This window comes from Arachis hypogaea, chromosome 4 (genome assembly GCF_003086295.3).
Source record: "Arachis hypogaea cultivar Tifrunner chromosome 4, arahy.Tifrunner.gnm2.J5K5, whole genome shotgun sequence".
NCBI classification, from domain to species: Eukaryota; Viridiplantae; Streptophyta; class Magnoliopsida; order Fabales; family Fabaceae; genus Arachis; species Arachis hypogaea.
In genome coordinates, this window is record NC_092039.1 from 84,754,764 (window position 1) to 84,773,035 (window position 18,272).

At 42.5% G+C, this 18,272-nt stretch overlaps 1 non-coding gene across 1 annotated transcript; it reads right to left on the minus strand.

Moving 5' to 3' along the window:
* Positions 1–17,471: 17,471 nt before the first annotated feature.
* Positions 17,472–17,575, minus strand: LOC112798866 (small nucleolar RNA R71). Its single transcript, XR_003200463.1, has one exon. It is a non-coding gene; the product is annotated as a small nucleolar RNA R71 (small nucleolar RNA).
* Positions 17,576–18,272: the final 697 nt, after the last annotated feature.

Genomic DNA, 18,272 nt, shown 5'->3' on the forward strand with positions numbered 1-18,272 from the left:
TGTTGGTATGATTGAGGTTGTTGTGGTGTTGTTGGTTCAATTGGAGTTGCCTCAAATGGATGTCATTTCGCTCAAGGATTGAGTTAAAGCGGTGGTTCACTACTAGTTGATACCTCATTCACGGTTCTCGGACGGTTGACTCTTCGTCTCACATGTTGATTGGATTCGGCTAAGTCAATGATAAGTTGCCATGCCTCCTTCGCTGTTTTATATTTGGACAAAGAACCATTGCTAGAGGTGTGCAAGAGGTTCTATCTTGTTCTCGCATCCCTTGACATATGTATCCAAGCAATACTTGAGTGTCAAGCATGTGATTAGGGCATGCGTCTAGTAGCTTACGAAACCATTCCCAATACTCGTATAGCGGTTCCGTTTTACCTTGCACAATACAAGACATTTCCTTCCTTAGCCTATCTATCTTCTCCGGAGGTAAGAATTTATCCAAGAATCCTCTTCTAAGTAAGTCCCAATCGGAGGTGACTTCACTGGATAGAGTGTAGAACCATTCTTTCGCCTTGTCCTCAAGAGAGAAAGGGAAAGCGAACAACCATATAGCAACTTCATGGATCCTTCCCGTCTAGTGGTTGAGCATATACGATGAAAGTCCTTGAGATGTCGAATAGGGTCTTGTGCGGGAAGCCCATGAAACTTAGGTAGGAGGTTGATCAAAGCGGTCTTCAATTAAAGTTTGCATTAAGTTGGGGTAGTTACATGAAGGGGTTGAAGGACATAATCCGGTGCACCCGCTTCTTGATGGTAACTCTCCTGGAGCATCCATGGTGTTAGTACCTAAGATGAAAGAAGAATTGTTAGTGATATTGATGGAAGTATGACTAATGCCTTCTTTGAGTGACGGTTCAATGTTCACTTTTAGTAAGGTGGTTGAGGTGGTAAAGACCTCTTCACCTTTCCCAAACTTTAGCCGCCTCCGAGCTTGTCTAATATGAAACAAAGTTGTTCTATTTCCGGATCAAAGGGACTAAGCTCGGATTCGGTTGTGAACGCGTCATGCAATGAAGGGGAGTGGAATTCATGGTAACGATGAGGGGTTAGTCACTTGAACAATTACAATGAAATGCAACTATGTACATATATACACATTTATTCCAAACAATAACATGGCACACTAAGCAAGATCCCCGGCAACGGCGCCATTTTGATAAACGAAAATTAGCATGTCGATTTAGAATTCAATGATGAATATGATCGTGAGTATAGTCTAATCGACACTTAAACTTCGCATCAAACAATCCTACAATCTATAACCGAGAGTATTAGTCTCCCGAGTCGTCCTCCCTTGAATTGCTAGAGTGTGCATCTTATTGATTAGAAGGCCTTGTTATGATTCTTTGAAGGTTTTAGCAAAATAGAAAACAAACAATCAATCCTTAGAAGACTTGGCTTAGGGTTGGCATTAGAAATTCTATCCTTATAGTTCTTTCAATGATGACAACAATTAGGCCTTGCTTCATTTAGTTAACCCCTAGGTATAGAGGAAAGTCAAATGGAGTAATCAACTTGAGTCACAAGTCCTAGCTTTACCTTATGGAAATCTAGCTTTAGTGTACTCCAAGTCAATTAGCGATCCCTAATTCGAAATCAACAATTGACACAACTATTCAACTTCTTCTAATGGCCCAAACCCTATGCCAAGTAAGAAACTTTTACTCCATAACTAGTGTTGGCATTTCATCAAACATTTGGTGAGCAAGAGTGAAAGCCATGGTAAATTTGAGAAGAAAGTAGAATTAAAAGTATTTCAACACAAGGAACTAACAACAATTAACATAGAACAACAATGGAAATGAGATCCTAAAGGAATTGATTAAATCCAAACTATAAAAGTGAATCCAAGATCTATGAGAATTGAGCAATTACAAACACTAATTGAGATTGGAGAAGAAGATCTATGACATGAACAAAATGAATTGAGAATTGCAATGGATCTCACCAAAGAGTGAATGAGAATTCAGAAATTGGATGAAGATGAACCCTAGTGAGAGCTTTAAATCTCTCTCCTTCTCCACAAGTGTAACTAACTATCCTCCCAAAATATCTAAAATCTAGAAAATGAGCTAAAAGTCTTAACCCTTGTTCCCTTGGTCTTCTTAAGCTTTTCCCGCCAGGGCACTTCCCAAAAATGGGATTCCCAACTGCCTCCACGCCCAAGTCACGTGGCTCTTTAAAAAATCCTATTCGAACATCGGTGCGCACGCGCCATGTACGCGTGCGCGCCCACGGGGCATCTGGTAATGTGCGCAGAGGCGTAATGTACGCGTGCACGCCACCGGAGACCATGGCCTAGCTGCTACGCAAGCCGGCTCGTGGCTTGGCTCTTGGCTTCGACTTCTAGCTGCTCAATCCGCACGGACGCGTCAAGTGCGCGCACACGCCCATGCTGAGATTTCCAAAGTTCAATTCTCATGCTCCCTTCCTTTGCACCCGTCCTCCTTCTCTCTTTCGGTCCGTCCCTGCCCTATATTCTGAAACCAGTTAACACACAGGTCACGGCATCGAATGGCATCAAGAGAAGATTAGAAATGTGTCAAATTTAGTGCAAAATAAGCATGTTTTCATCCATGAGGCAAAATTAGGAAAGGAACACAAAATCTTGTATTTTTATCTCGAAAGTGTGCGGAATTATTGATAAAACCCCTAAAATCAGCACAAGATAAACCCTCAAAATGGGGTATATCATGCACTCGCATTTTGGGGCTCTTTTTGGCCTATTTCTGAAGGCTTGAGGCTGAAATCAAAGGCTATATCAAGGGGGCAACATCTCATATAAAGGCATTAGCTTAGAGAGCTCACTTAGATAAGTTTTAGAATAGTTTTTAGGAGTAGTTTTAGGGTAGTTTAGTTTTAGGTTTTCTCTCTTAGGGTTTTAATTAAGGTTCAATTGTAGCATTTATACTTCATTTTATTTTGGTTTTTCTTCATTTAGTAAATTCTCTATTAATTTGACACTCTAATACTACAAATATGCTATGCTTTGAATTGACCTTGCATGAATGATTTTCTGAGCTCAGTTAATGCCTTAGGTTGACAATTAGTTCATAGATTTCCATCAATTTATGCCATATTTTATGATTGCTCTATGTGTTGATGAATTGCACTGTTTGGATTACTTGCAAAATAGTTATGATTTAAGCCATAATGTCCAACTTTAGTTAATTCTTGAGAGTCAGTTGATTGTTCAAGCTAGCCATCACTAAGTTGGCGGAAGTAATTTATGCTTCTTGACTTACTCATGTTAGGGGTTATTAAATAGATTAACTAAGTATTAATATCTGGATGATTTTAATTCTCAGTCAGGTGCATTATGTAACCTTTTACTTATATTTTTACGTATTTTACATCATAGTTACTTTTACCTAGTATTAATGCAATTCTAGTTCTTTTATCTCTATGCTTTATTGCTTCTTCATATTGAATTGTTCTCAAAACAAGATTGTGGCTCATTGCATTATTCCAAGAATGACCTGATTGACTACTCTCGATTCTAATGATAAGAGTTAATTGTTGTTTAGACTTCCAACGAATTTCTATTTGTGATATCTAGATCCGATAATCTAACATCATTCATGTTTGAGAAGGATTGTATCGATTTCATATGTGAGATTCTTGAGGTGGGTGATGACTTGTGGTCAGGGATTTATTAATGTTGCTCTGATATGTCATTGGTGTTGACGGTGGATATGTTTATCATTGGAGGTATGGTGTATGCTTAACGTGTGTTCAGCTTGCCTATGGAAAGGGAGTAATGATAGGTAGTATGATGGTTGAAAGTAGAGATTAAGGGTAGCACAACATTCCATGATGTATGGCATCTAGATGGATAAACCTCAAGAAGGAAGGGATTGGCAGTAGTCAATTCACTGATTGTGTTGACTATGAATTCGGTTGGAATTGGTCAATAGAAGTGGACAACTAATCATAAAATGTTAAGGCTTGGAGTATTGTTGAAGAGAGCAAGTCACATGGATCCACACAAGAGCATTAGATTGGTCAAGAAGATTCTGGAGAGTATCTTTCAAGAGGATTGTATTTGTCCTCCCAATTTGAAAAATCTTGATGCATGTTATCAATTGTAAATTCCATCTCTGTGAGCATGAGCTCAATAGTTTGAGCCACACTCATCGCCAAAAGGATGAGAATTCATGGTGGCAAGAGAAAATAAAAACAAATACTAATAAAAAACAAAGAGAACAAAATCCTCCAACTAGTAAAAACTAACAAACAAACAAACCAAAAATCAAGCTATTCACAATATATATGATGAGCGGATAATTTATACGCTTTTTGGCATTGTTTTTAGGTAGTTTTTAGTATGATCTAGTTACTTTTAGGGATGTTTTCATTAGTTTTTATGATAAATTCACATTTCTAGACTTTACTATGAGTTTGTGTGTTTTTCTGTGATTTCAGGCATTTTCTGGCTAAAATTGAGGGACCTGAGTAAAAATCTGATAAAAGGCTGACAAAGGACTGCTGATGCTGTTGGAATCTGACCTCCCTGCACTCGAAATAGATTTTCTGGAGCTACAGAACTCTAAATGGTGCGCTCTCAATGGCTTTGGAAAAGTAGACATCCAGAGCTTTCCAGCAATATATAATAGTCCACACTTTGTTCGAGATTTGACGACGTAAACTGGCGTTCAACGCCAGTTCCATGCTGCATTCTAGAGTCAAACGCCAGAAACACGTCACGAACCAGAGTTGAACGCCCAAAACACGTTACAACTTGGTGTTCAACTCCAAGATAAGCCTCAGCTCGTGGATAGATCAAGCTCAGCCCAATCATACACCAAGTGGGCCCCGAAAGTGGATTTACGCATCAATTACTTACCTCTGTAAACCCTAGTAGCTAGTTTAGTATAAATAGAACTTTTTACTAGTCTTTTGACCACATCTTTGGTCTCAGTTTTATTTTATTATTCATCTTAGGAGACTATTGATCACGTTTGGGGGCTGGCCATTCGGCCATGCCTGGACCTATCACTTATGTATTTTCAACGGTGGAGTTTCTACACACCATAGATTAAGAGTGTGGAGCTCTGCTGTACCTCAAGTTTTAATGCAATTACTACTATTTTCCATCCAATTCGATTTATTCCTGTTCTAAGATATTCGTTGCACTTCAACTTGATGAATGTGATGATCTGTGACACTCATCATCATTCTCACCTATGAACGCGCGTGATTGACAACCACTTCCGTTCTACCTTAGACCGGGCGCATATCTCTTGGATTCCTTAATCAGAATCTTCGTGGTATAAGCTAGAATTGATGGCGGCATTCATGGGAATCCGGAAAGTCTAACCTTGTCTGTGGTATTCCGAGTAGGATTCCGGGATTGAATGACTGTGACGAGCTTCAAACTCCTGAAGGCTGGGTGTTAGTGACAGACGCAAAAGAATCACGGATTTTATTCCAACCTGATTGAGAACCGACAGATGATTAGCCGTGCTGTGACAGAGCATTTGGACCATTTTCACTCAGAGGATGGGATGTAGCCATTGACAACAGTGATGCCCTACATATAGCTTGCCATGGAAAGGAGTAAGAAGGATTGGATGAAAGCAGTAGGAAAACAGAGATTCAACAGGGACAAGCATCTCCATACGCTTATTTGAAATTCCCACCATTAATTTACATAAGTATTTTTATCCTATTTTATTTATCTTTTAGTTATCTAATCCAATCACATTTGAATTAGCCTGACTGAGATTTACAAGATGACAATAGATTGCTTCATACCAACAATCTCCGTGGGATCGACCTTTACTCACGTAAGGTATTACTTGGACGACCCAGTGCACTTGCTGGTTAGTTGTGCGGGGTTGTGACTAAGTGTGATTCACGTTTGAGAGCGCTACCAAGTTTATTGGCGCCATTGTTGATGATCACAAAATCCGTGCACCAAGTTTTTGGCGCCGTTGCTCGGGATTGTTCGAATTTGGACAACTAACGGTTCATCTTGTTGCTCAGATTAGGTAATTTTCTTTTTATTTTTTTTCAAAAAAATTTTCAAAAATTTTTCAAAATTTTTTCTCTATTTTTCGTTTTTCCAAAAAAATAATTTTCGAAAAATATAATAAAAATACAAAAAAATTATAAAATCATAAAAACCAAAAATATTTTGTGTTTCTTGTTTGAGTCATGAGTCAATTTTAAGTTTGGTGTCAATTGCATGTTCATATTGTTCTTGCAATTTTTCGAAAAATTCATGCATTCATGGTGTTCTTCATGATCTTCAAGTTGTTCTTGGTAAGTCTTCTTGTTTGATCTTGATGACTTCTTGTTTTGTGTCTTTTGTTGTTTTTCATGTGCATCTTTGCATTCATATTTTCTAAGCATTAAAGATTTCTAAGTTTGGTATCTTGCATGTTTTCTTTGCATCAAAATTTTTTCAAAAATATGTTCTTGATGTTCATCATGATCTTCAAAGTGTTCTTGGTGTTCATCTTAACATTCATAGTGTTCTTGCATGCATAATTGGTTTTGATCCAAAATTTTCATGTTTTGGGTCATAATTGTGTTTTTCTCTCTCATCATTAAAAATTTAAAAATAAAAAATATCTTTTCCTTATTTCTCTCCAAATTTTCGAAAATTTGAGTTGACTTGGTCAAAAAATTTTAAAATTAGTTGTTTCTTACAAGTCAAGTCAAATTTTCAATTTTAAAAAAATCTTATCTTTTTAAAACTTTTTCAAAAATTAAATCTTTTTCATTTTTCTTATTAATTTTCGAAAATTCTTTAAAATGTTTTTCAAAAAAATATTTTTCTTAATTTTATCTTAATTTTTGAAATTATGCTAACAATTAATATGATTGATTCAAAAATTTGAAGTTTGTTACTTTCTTGTTAAGAAAGGTTCTGTTCATACCCTGACCGAGGTCCTCCAACTCGGCAAATTCATAAAAGGTCCGACCTCGTCCTAAGGCTCACGCCTAAAGGTCGGACCTCGGACAATAAAGCAAGGAAGGCCCATCAAAAGGAACGCAGCCCAAAACCTAAAGGCCGAAAAGGCCTAGAAAAGGCAGTTCCACAAAGATAGAGATAAAACTCCCAAAAGATAAGATAAGATAAAGATATCTTATCCAGGGAAGATCACGGCCAACTACTATAAATACACTGGAGCACCCAGGTATGGCATTCATTCCACATTCTACACATATCTGCTTGGACCCATGCTAACTTAAGCATCGGAGTGTCATTGCAGGTACAACCCCCAATCATTCTGCATATCGAGCTCGGGTCATCAAACCCCCCACCTCGGGCTTCTCCAAGACGACCGAGCTACACGTTTCAGGTAACCCTCGGAACATTGGCGCCGTTGCCGGGGACCTGGAAGTCATCCCTCTACCATGGCGGACGACCCTCACAACAATGACCACGCTGCATCTGAACAAGAGGACGAAATCGACACCGGAGAACGACCGGACAGCCCTCTATCACCACGCACTCCAGGAGGAAACAAACAGAATCGCCCAAAGACATCACTCCCAAACAAAGATCCACAAAATTCCGAAAAAGAGAAGAGCTCGGAAATTCTAGAAGCAATCCGGGCACAACAAAACCGACTGAAACAACTTGAAAAGGACATAAAGAAACAGAAAGAAACTGAACAAGATCTGAGAAGGGAGACTCGAAAGCGCAGAGAATTAGAAGAAAAACTGCGGAAAATAGAGGCCAACCTGAAAGACCGGACAGAACGCGGCACCACCCCCGAAGGCAACCATGATCCCTTCACGCAAGAGATCATGAAGGAGAAGGTACCGCGAAACTTCAAACCACCCGATATGGATCTCTACGACGGCACCACCGATCCAAGTCACCACCTCAGCAACTTCAGAAGCAGAATGTACCTAGTCGACGCCTCCGACGCGATTCGGTGCAAAGCCTTCCCCACCACTCTCACCAAGTCAGCCATGAAGTGGTTCGACAACCTACCACCACGATCAATCACCAGCTTCGAAGACCTAACCAAAAAATTCCTAACAAGGTTCTCTATTCAAAAGGACAAGACAAAACATGCCCCCAGTCTACTCGGGATCAAGCAAGGTAACCAAGAAACTCTCCGAGAATACATGGAGCGATTCAACAAGGCCTGCCTGGACATACAACACTTGCCCACTGAAGCAGCCATCATGGGGCTAACAAACGGCCTAAAAGAGGGACCGTTCAGCCAATCCCTATCCAAACGATACCCGACCTCCCTATACGAGGTGCAAGAGCGGGCAGAAAAATATATCAACATGGAGGAAACCTCCCAGCTAAGAGACTCTTCTAGGAAGGAATCAGCCTACCCACTCCGAGATCGAGATCGGGAACAGAAGAAGAAAGAAGAACCCAACTCGGACAAGCCACGGAAGTACCACAACTACACCCCCCTCCGAGTCTCCCTGGTAGATATCTACAGAGAAGTATGCCACACCGAAAAGATCCCACCGCCCCGACCGCTAAAACACAAGAGAGCGGGGAGAGATCGGTCCGAATACTGTGAATATCACAAGCTCTACGGTCATTCTACTAACGACTGCTACGACCTAAAAAATGTTATAGAAAAGCTAGCCAGAGAAGGAAAACTCGACAGATACATCGCAGAGAAAGGAGAGGAGACCAGGAAGAGAAGGCGGGGAGATAACGAAGATCGGGCCGAACAAATCCCGCGAACCCCTGAAAGGCACGTTCACATGATAAATGGAGGTTTTGCAGGCGGAGGAACATCCAGATCCTCGCGAAAAAGACACCTCAAAGAAGTCTATCACGTCCGAGAAGACAGTCCCCTGCCCGAATTACCTACTATCTCATTTACCCGAGAAGATGCTCAAGGGATAATACCCGGGCACGACGATCCAATGGTAATCACCATTATCCTAGCAAACGCCAACTTACATCGAACCCTGATTGACCAGGGAAGCTCAGCAGATATCCTGTTCAAAACGGCCTTCGACAAGCTCGGACTTGAAGAAAAAGAACTAAAGGCCTATCCCACCGACCTATTTGGGCTAGGGGATACCCCGATCCATCCCTTAGGATACATCTCGCTACACACTACCTTTGGAAGAGGCGAGCAATCTAAAACATTAAGCATCGACTACATTATAGTCGACGTCACTTCAGCATACAATGCCCTCATTGGGCGACCAACCCTAAACAGACTGGCAGCTATAGTCTCGACCCCACACCTCTGTATGAAGTTCCCTACCGCAAAAGGAATCGCTACCCTAAAAGGCGACCAAAAACTAGCGCGGCGATGTTACAACGAAAGCCTGAGCCTAAAAGGGAAAGAGGTCTACACAATAGAACTCGGACGAGTTCAAACCCGAGAAGATCTTCGGCCACAACCAGAGGGAGAAACCGAAAGAGTCCAGATTGGGAACACACCTGAAAAAATAACAAACATAGGGGCAAACCTCGAAGCAAGCCTAAAAGAGGAACTCATAACCCTCTTAAAGGAGAATTCCGACCTCTTCGCCTGGAAAGCCTCCTACATGCCAGGTATAAGCCCCGACCTGATGTGCCATAAGCTATCAGTTTACCCGGGATCCCGACCTGTCCAACAAAGACGCCGAAAGCTCGGACCCGAGCGCATGCAAGCAATAGAAGAACAAGTACAAGCACTGCTAGATGCAGGGTTCATTAGGGAAGTAAAATACCCCCTATGGCTCGCAAACGTGGTCCTGGTGAAAAAGCCCAATGGAAAATGGAGGATGTGCGTCGATTACACGGATCTCAACAAAGCCTGCCCCAAAGACCCATATCCACTACCAAACATCGACGCCTTAGTAGACGCAGCCTCAGGCTATAGATATCTTTCCTTCATGGACGCATACTCGGGATACAATCAAATCCCGATGTATGGACCTGACCAAGAAAAGACCTCGTTCATAACCCCAAGGGCAAACTACTGCTACGTAGTAATGCCCTTCGGGCTGAAGAACGCAGGGGCAACCTACCAGAGGCTAATGAACAAAGTGTTCTCAGAGCACATCGGATTACAGCTGGAGGTGTATGTCGACGACATGCTGGTAAAGACACAAGAAGACAAAAACTTGCTGACCGACCTCACCAGTATCTTCGGTACCCTCAGAAAACACAACATGAGACTTAACCCGACAAAGTGCACCTTCGCCGCAGAGGCCGAAAAGTTCTTAGGCTTCATGCTGACTCAAAGGGGCATCGAAGCAAACCCGGACAAATGCCAAGCGATACTCAATATGAAGAGCCCGACGTGTGTCAAAGAAGTACAACAACTGAATGGAAGGCTAGCCGCCCTATCAAGATTCTTGGCAGGATCAGCAATAAAGTCACTACCACTCTACTCGCTCCTAAAGAAGGGGAAACCCTTCTCATGGACCCCGGAGTGCGAAAAAGCCTTTCAAGAATTCAAGGAATTCCTCGGGCAGCCACCAATCCTAACCCGACCTTTAAAAGGAGAAGAGCTCGTACTATACCTCTCGGTCGGACATCGAGCAGTCGCTTCAGCATTAATACGAGAAAATGACCAAGGACAACACCCCATATACTTTGTAAGCAAGGCACTACAAGGGGCCGAATTAAACTATCAGAAGATAGAAAAATTCGCCTACGCCCTAGTGTTCACAACTCGGAGGCTCCGTCCCTACTTTCAAGCCCACACCATCAAAGTCCGGACAAACCAACCCATGAGACACATTCTCCAAAAAACAGACCTGGCAGGACGAATACTGCAATGGGCGGTGGAACTGTCCGAGTTCGACCTCCACTATGAAACCCGGACTGCCATAAAATCTCAGTATCTAGCCGACTTCATCGCAGAATACACTGAGACCCCTGGAACCCCACTCTCATGGAGCCTGTATGTCGACGGGTCCTCAAACAAAACTGGAAGCGGAGCCGGGGTTATACTCGAAAGCGACCAAGGAACGCGGATAGAACTATCCCTAAAATTCGAGTTCCAGGCTTCGAACAACCAAGCCGAATACGAGGCCCTACTAGCAGGTCTAAAGCTAGCCGAAGAGGTCAGAGCCCAGAAAATCACGATCTTCAGCGACTCCCAGGTCGTCACATCACAAGTAAATGGAAGCTACCAGGCCAAGGACCCCACCATGAAAAAATACCTGGACCAAACACAGGCATAACTACGCCACTTTTCAGAGATACAGATTCAGCACATACCTCGGGAACAAAACGCCCGGGCAGACGCCCTCTCAAAGCTCGCCAGCACCAAACCCGGAGGCAACAACAGAAGTCTCCTCCAGGAAACCTTACAATCCCCCTCCGTGCTAAGAGAGGAAGAAACGCTAAATATATCCAACCAACAGCAAGGATGGATGACCCCCATACTCAACTACCTGAAGTCGGGAACTCTTCCCGCCGAAAGAAAGGAAGCTAAAAGACTCACGAAAGACGCCCAGAATTATACACTAATTCACGACGTATTATACAGAAGAGGATTCTCAAACCCCCTCCTTAGGTGCGTCCCGACCTCGGAAACAAAGAACGTCCTCGAAGAAGTCCACGGAGGCATGTGTGGGAACCATCTCGGAGCTCGGGCATTATCCAAAAAAGTAGTCCGAGCCGGGTTCTACTGGCCGACCTTGCAGAAAGACGCAACGGAATTTCTGAAAATATGCCCCCCTGTCAAAACACGCCAATTTCCACAAGTCACCACCCGAAGACCTTATCAGCATCACCGCACCATGGCCCTTCGCAAAATGGGGACTTGACCTACTCGGCCCGTTCCCCCAAGGACCGGGGCAAGTCAAATACCTCATAGTAGGGGTCGACTACTTCACAAAGTGGATCGAAGCTGAACCCTTAGCCACCATTACGGCTCAGAAAAGCCGCAAATTCCTATACAAAAACATTGTCACAAGGTTCGGAGTCCCCTACTCCATCACAACAGACAATGGAACACAGTTCACGGACACAAGTTTTCAGAACTTGGTGGCCGAACTAAAAATCAAACAGCAATTCACCTCAGTCGAGCACCCACAAGCCAATGGACAAGCAGAGGCCGCAAATAAAGTCATCTTGGCCGGGTTAAAACGAAGACTCCAAGAGGCCAAAGGGGCATGGGCCGAGGAGCTCCCCCAGGTACTATGGGCATATCGGACAACCCCACACTCTACAACGGGAGAATCTTCATTCCGACTAGCTTACGGGATGGAGGCAATGATCCCTATCGAAATAGATGAAGGGTCACCCAGAGTCATCTTCTACAACGAAGAAGGTAACCCGCAGGCACAAAAGGAAGAACTCGACCTCCTCCCCGAGGTCCGAGAAAGAGCCCGGATCCGAGAAGAAGCCTTAAAACGGCGAACGGCCCTCAGATACAATCAGAAAGTAATAAAGCGAAGCTTCTCCATTCACGACCTGATTCTAATCCGAAATGACATCAGAACACAAAAGTCGGGAGAAGGAAAGCTAGCTGCAAATTGGAAAGGACCCTACAAGGTAACAGAAGTCTTAGGGACAGGCTATTACAAAGTATCCGACCTAGAAGGCAATGAGCTGCCCAGGGCCTGGCACGCCTGTAATCTAAGACGGTACTACAGCTAGAAAAATTTAACCCGAGGTGTACTCTTTTTCCCTACAAGGGTTTTTTAATGAGACACCCGGTCAAATAAGGCACCCGACCTAGTCAGGGGTAAACACTCTGTAAATATTCTTTCTTTTTTAATACTAATCAAATTTTTCTATTTTCTTTTCTTCCTCCTCGTGATGGAACAAATCCTGAAAAGTACCCCGCCAAGGCGCATTAATTTATGCTCGACAAAACGCAAAAAATCATTGCCAAGAGACCACACAAGGTCAGCAAAGATAAAGCGACGAGGTTCAAATTAATGTGAGAAGTTATAAAGCAACTCTGAAAAGGCTCAAAAAGCCAAATAAAAAGAGATTACAAAAATAACTTAAAAGGCCGACCAACGACAAGGTCGGGCCCAACAAAGGGAAGTACTCGACCGCCCCCTCCTGAAGTCCGAGAAAAAGCCCGGACCCGAGAAGGAAGCCTTAAAACGGCGAAAACAAAGATTTCGAAAACGCTTACTAAAAAGTTGCTATACAAAAACAACTAAAAAGTACAAGCGAAAAAACGAAATCAAAGGAAAGGGTAAAACAAAGTTTCAAAAAGCGCTAGCTAAAAAGTTGTTATCCAAAAACAACTAAAAAGCATAAAAGCGAAACTAAAAGTCAAAACGCAAAACAAACACCACATAATAAGCTAAAAAAGTTACTACAAGTAGCTAATAGCAAAAGGGTGTCCAAAGCGTTCACAGAAACCATCCAAAAACAAAAAGCCCACAGGCCGGGCAAAAAACCAAAGATAAAAGGATTACAGAGAATCAAGATCCTTTCCGGACTCCACATCGACAGAAGGCTGCGGAGGAAACATAGAAATCGGGACAGCATCAACGGCACCGTCATCTCGGTTCAAAACCTCCACACCGGATCCATCCCCGGCCAAAGGCAAAGTCGGATCGGACACCGGAACTTTCGGGTCAGACACCGGAACCTCATCCTCGTTGGGAGCAGGAACAATCTTTCCCTCCACAACAACGTTATCCGTACTGAATAAGCTCAGATCCAGGTCAGGAGCAAGAACCCGGACCTGAGCCTTCAAGTTCTCAAACATAGCATCCATACCCTTAGCCACATGACCTTCTAGCTCGTAAAAATCATCCTGAGCGGATTGCAATCTCTCCTTTGTCTCCACAAGCTCAGCATATGTCCGAGTATAATTCTCTGTAGCCGCCTTCGCCATCTCCTCAGATGCATTCGCTGCCGCCACAGCCGCGGTAGCCTTAGCTTTCTCTTTCTCCAAAGATGCCTCCAGCTCAGTAATCCTAGCAGCCTTCAGTTCACTAATCCTCTCGAACTCAGACTGAGCCTTCTCAAGTCGGGAGCTGGTCGCACCAATGGGGGATTTCTTGAACTCCCGGGCAATAGCGGCATGAAGACTAGCCATCCAGACACAACTCCGCGCCATATACTGAAAATGGTGCTCCATAGACACATCATCAGTAGAAATAAAGGTCTGAGGGAGAATATGCTGTTCGATCCAACCAAGAGCATCAAAATCCTTGTCATTAAAACCCGCAAGCTCTTGAGAGGTCTTCTGTTTCTTGGGAGGAGGACCCGAGGACGAAGGCGGGGAAGAGTGACCGGGTTCAGAGGTCGGAGGATCTTGATTTATAGCTCGGAACTGGGGAGTCGGAATAGTCTTCGACCGAGTAGTAACACCCACAGTAGTCTTCTTCGGAGAAGATCGGGCAGAAGCCTCCCCAGCCTCGATATTTCGAGCAGCCACTGACTTCTTCGTCCGACGAAGGTACTTCATGGAATCCGCCTGAGAAGACATCTCTGCAGAAATAAAAGAAAAAGGATTACCACAGACAGAAATTCCACCAAAACAAGCAAAACCAAAATACTAGAAAAGATGAATCTCAGAGAGGTCGGGAACTACCTAACTCGGAACGGAGAAGGCTTGGATCTCCCAACATTTTCTTCGTGTCCAAGTGAGGTGCCCGACCCCATAAACTGCTTACCACACCCACAAAAGCCTGCTCCACCTCATCTAGACTCTCAAGGGTATACTTAGTAGACACTACATTCTCCTGCCAACAAAGAGGAAAAGAAGGCTCCCCACTCTCATCTAGAAAGAAAGGTCGGACGTCTCCAATAGCCCGTACCTTGAAGTAAAAGTTCTTAAAATCATGAAAGGACTCATCATACAGGGTACAAAACTTCCTTCCCTGGTTAGCCCTAAAAGAGACCCAAGATACCTTCCCTCCACCCGACCCCGGCTTCGTCAACACAAACAAATAGGAAAAAAGAGAAATAGAGGGAGAGACGCCCAAAAACTGACACAAAAGTTGAAACAGCTTTAAAAACGCCCAAGAATTTGGATGGAGCTGCGTAGGGGCAAGGTTACAAGACCATAACACCTCGGACTCCAGATCGGTAAAGGGAAGTCGGACACTCAGCTTAGAGAAAAAACAATCATAAGCATAAAAGAAGAGCTTCTCGGAACTATCTAAGGGCGGGAAGCACACTCTCTCCTCGGAATCCGGGGCTACTAGTTCATAATCCCTCTCAGACTCTCTATTTTCACATATGCTACAGTGCCTACGGAACCTAGCTAAATACTCAGAATCTACCACAGAAGGGACTCTTAGAGGAAGAGGGTCTACCCAACCAAGACCACATGGAATCTTAGTCGACATCGCTTGAAGAACCTTTCGAGACATAAAATTCTTACCTACAAAGAAGAATACAATAGCAAGCAAAAATCACATAAAGAAGACAGCGAAAACCCATTCAGCAAAGCAAAGAACAAAAACCCCACGAAGAAAATGCGGCAACCCGGAACAAAATACCAGAGAACAAAAAAGAGCCCCCCCCATATACAAACAACAAGCAATGGCGGCGCCTCTTTTCGGGGCAACCCAGGCATAAAGAAAAAGAAACAAACAAGAGCCACACAAAGAACAGAAGCATATGCGCACAAGAAAAGAGAAACATGGGAACAAACCTGGAAGAAAGAAACGAAGATGACGAGCTCCGAAGCAAGGAGAACGAAACGACGGCACAGAGAAAACCCCAGAAAGACACATGGAGAGATTCGGGGAAGCAGAGCAAAGAGAAAGAAGAAGCAAGTGCTCGAAAAGGATAAAGAAAAACAAAAACGCAGAAAAGGAGCAAAGGGGCAAATAAATAAAGCCTTCACAGAGCCCGAACGGAAATCGAGGAAAAACGGTAAAAATGCAATAAATGCAGAAACGGCCATTTTTGAATTTTGAAAAACTACTATGCCCGAGCACGACCTCCCAAAAAGGACGAACTCGGGCAGGGGCACTGTTCATACCCTGACCGAGGTCCTCCAACTCGGCAAATTCATAAAAGGTCCGACCTCGTCCTAAGGCTCACGCCTAAAGGTCGGACCTCGGACAATAAAGCAAGTAAGGCCCATCAAAAGGAACGCAGCCCAAAACCTAAAGGCCGAAAAGGCCTAGAAAAGGCAGTTCCACAAAGATAGAGATAAAACTCCCAAAAGATAAGATAAGATAAAGATATCTTATCCAGGGAAGATCTCGGCCAACTACTATAAATACACTGGAGCACCCAGGTATGGCATTCATTCCACATTCTACACATATCTGCTTGGACCCATGCTAACTTAAGCATCGGAGTGTCATTGCAGGTACAACCCCCAATCATTCTGCATATCGAGCTCGGGTCATCAAACCCCCCACCTCGGGCTTCTCCAAGACGACCGAGCTACACGTTTCAGGTAACCCTCGGAACAGGTTCAATCTTTAAATTCTAGAACCATATCTTTTAGTTTCTTGTTAGTTAAGTAATTAATTTTAATTTTAAAAATTAAATCTTTTTCAATCCTATCTTTTTATCATATCTTCTTATCTTATCTTTTTATCATATCTTTTTCAAAATTTTATCTTTTTCAAAAATTTGATTTCAAAATATCTTATCTAACTTCTTACCTTTTTATCTTTTCAAATTTGATTTTAATATCTTTTTCAACTAACTATTTGACTTTTTGTTTGTTTCTTATCTTTTTCAAAACCACCTAACTACTTTTCCCTCTTTAATTTTCGAAAATATCCTATCTCTTTTTCAAAAATTCTTTTTAATTGTTTTAAATTTTAATTTTAATTATATCTTATCTTTAATTTTTGAAAATCATTAACTACTTTTTCAAAATTATTTTTGAATTCCCCCTCTCTTCTCTTCTTTTATTTATTTATTTATTTACTAACACTTCTCTTCACCTCTCTTCATCTCCAATCACTGCCTCTATCCTCACCCTTGTGATTGGATTCTCCACTCTTATTCCTTTCTTCTTCTACTAATAATAAGGATCCTCTTTGTCCAGATATAGAGGATTCCTCTTCCTTTTTCTTTTTCTCTTCTCTTTCATATGAGCAGGAATAAGGAAAAAGGCATCTTTGTTGAAGCTGATCCAGAACCTGAAAGGACTCTGAAAAGGAAACTAAGAGAAGCTAAATTACAACAATCCAGAGGCAACCTTTCTGAAATTTTTGAACAAGAGAAGGAGATGGCAGCCAAACCCAACAATAATAATGCAAGGAGGATGCTTGGTGATTTCACTAAACCAACATCCAAGTTTGATGGAAGAATCATCTCAATTCCTGCCATTGGAGCAAACAATTTTGAGCTAAAACCTCAATTAGTTGCTTTGATGCAACAGAACTGCAAATTTCATGGACTTCCATCTGAAGATCCTTATCAGTTTTTAACTGAGTTCTTGCAAATTTGTGAGATTGTTAAGACAAATGGAGTAGATCCTGAAGTCTACAGGCTCATGCTTTTCCCTTTTGCTGTAAGAGACAGAGCTAGAACATGGTTGGACTCACAACCTAAAAATAGCTTGGACTCCTGGGATAAGCTGGTCATGGCCTTTTTGGATAAATTCTTTCCTCCTCAAAAGTTGAGCAAGCTTAGAGTGGATGTTCAGACCTTCAAGCAAAAAGATGGTGAATCCCTCTATGAAGCTTGGGAAAGATACAAGCAGATGACCAAAAAGTGTCCTTCTGACATGTTTTCAGAATGGACCATATTAGATATATTCTATTATGGTCTATCTGAGTTTTTCAAAATGTCATTGGACCATTCTGCAGGTGGATCCATTCACTTAAAGAAAACGCCTGCAGAAGCTCAAGACCTTATTGACATGGTTGCAAATAACCAATTCATGTACACTTCTGAGAGGAATCAGAGGAAGGGAGTTCTTGAAATTAATGCTCTGAATGCCATATTGGCTCAGAACAAAGTTTTTACTCAGCAAGTCAACATGATTTCTCAAAGTTTGAATGGATGGCAAAATGCATCCAGCAGTACTAAAGAGGCAGCTTCTGAAGAAGCTTATGATCCTGAGAACCCTGCAATAGCAGAGGTAAATTACATGGGTGAACCTTATGGAAACACCTATAATTCATCATGGAGAAATCATCCAAAATTCTCATGGAAGGATCAACAAAAGCCTCAACAAGGCTTTAATAATAGTGGAAGAAACGGGCTAAGCAATAACAAGCCTTTTCCATCATCTTCTCAACAACAGACAGAGAATTCTGAGCAGAGCCCCTCTAATTTAGCAAATTTAGTCTCTGATCTGTCTAAGGCCACTTTAAGTTTCATGAGTGAAACAAGGTCCTCCATCAGAAATTTGGAGTCACAAGTGGGCCAGCTGAGTAAGAAAGTCACTGAAACTCCTCCTAGTATTCTCCCAAGCAATACA